This window comes from Suncus etruscus, chromosome 9 (genome assembly GCF_024139225.1).
Source record: "Suncus etruscus isolate mSunEtr1 chromosome 9, mSunEtr1.pri.cur, whole genome shotgun sequence".
Taxonomy (NCBI): domain Eukaryota; kingdom Metazoa; phylum Chordata; class Mammalia; order Eulipotyphla; family Soricidae; genus Suncus; species Suncus etruscus.
In genome coordinates this window covers 89,734,144-89,735,484 of record NC_064856.1, presented here as the reverse complement: position 1 = coordinate 89,735,484, position 1,341 = coordinate 89,734,144, and the positions used below count along the sequence as shown (strand labels likewise).

Genomic DNA, 1,341 nt, shown 5'->3' with positions numbered 1-1,341 from the left:
ATATATATATATATATATATATATAGTAAATATTAGTATGGAAGCATCCATTTATTTTTAATTTTTATTTAAACCATTGTGATTTTCAAAATTTTTCATAGTTGGGTTTTAGACATACAATCTTCTAGGACCAATAAAACCACCACTGTCAACTTCCCTCCATCAATGTTCTTAGAGTCAATCCCATGTCACCACACTCAACTGCAGCCTGCTATCATAATAGAACCATTTTTAATTTTGGTTCATAAAATTTGACCTCCTGATTCCATTGTCGTTGACTCTGGGTGGGGTATTTAATTCTGTCCTTTCTTAACACCATCAATGTGCCTAAGATCCCTAACCTTTGTCCACTGTCATTTCATATTTGGTATTATCTTTAGAACATCAATTTTAACATGTGTTTATTCACTAAAATTAATGTGCCATCTTTAATCTGAGAAACTTCAAAAATAATTCAGGATAATTTTAAAATTGTAATAAATAGACCCGAGTTAGGCCATCTAAGTTTATATTTTTCCAAGTTCAATATTTACTATATTATGTCAGTTTCTATGCAATTCAGCATTGAATTACAATGGCACAAATTATATTTTTGACCACAAGCATTTATTTTACTTTCTTTCTTTCTTTTTTTTTTAATTTTTCTTCCACTCAGACTGCATCCTCTCCCTCTACCCCTTCCAAAGGAAGGGAAGAACGATCATCAATGGCAAAAGGCTAGAGCTGGCTTCATGTTCAGGAGAGGACGCTCTGGCTCCTCTTCGTGGCTTTGGGTGCTCTACACGATCAGAGAAACTTCCCTAGTAACATACTATAGAAATGATCCCTGAAAGTATAGTCTTTTATTTTACTTTCTTTACTTTTTTCTTATTATAATAATAATTTTTATTTTGACCAAAGTGGATTACATATCTTTCACAGTGATATTTTAGGTACATATTAACATTGAAACAGGGGAATTCCCAACACCAAAATTGTTCTTTCTCCATCCCATATGCCCCTCCCTTACTCCCTGGGCTGCTAGTATAACTGGTCCCTCTGTGTCTAGCTTGTTGTAGACTGGGTATCGATTCTGTTGTCATTGGCTTTAGATTTGGTGTTTAAGTCTGATCATTTTTATTACTACTTAGTGATCTTACAACTGTTTAGTCTTGGCACCCTCCATTATTTCCCCTCATTTCTTTGTTTTTATAAACATCATTTAGGTAACTTATCATTTAAGTATAAGACACAATTATAAATGTGATTTAGTCCTATGCTAAGTTCTTCCCCACGTTTGTAGTTTTTATTTCTTTTTCTTTTATTTTCAATAAACATTTCTATCTGCAAAAGAAAAAGAAA

The 1,341-nt window shown here is 32.6% G+C and overlaps 1 pseudogene; it reads right to left on the bottom strand.

The window, feature by feature from the left end:
* Positions 1–646: 646 nt before the first annotated feature.
* LOC126019572 (uncharacterized) lies at positions 647–842 on the bottom strand (annotated as a pseudogene).
* Positions 843–1,341: the final 499 nt, after the last annotated feature.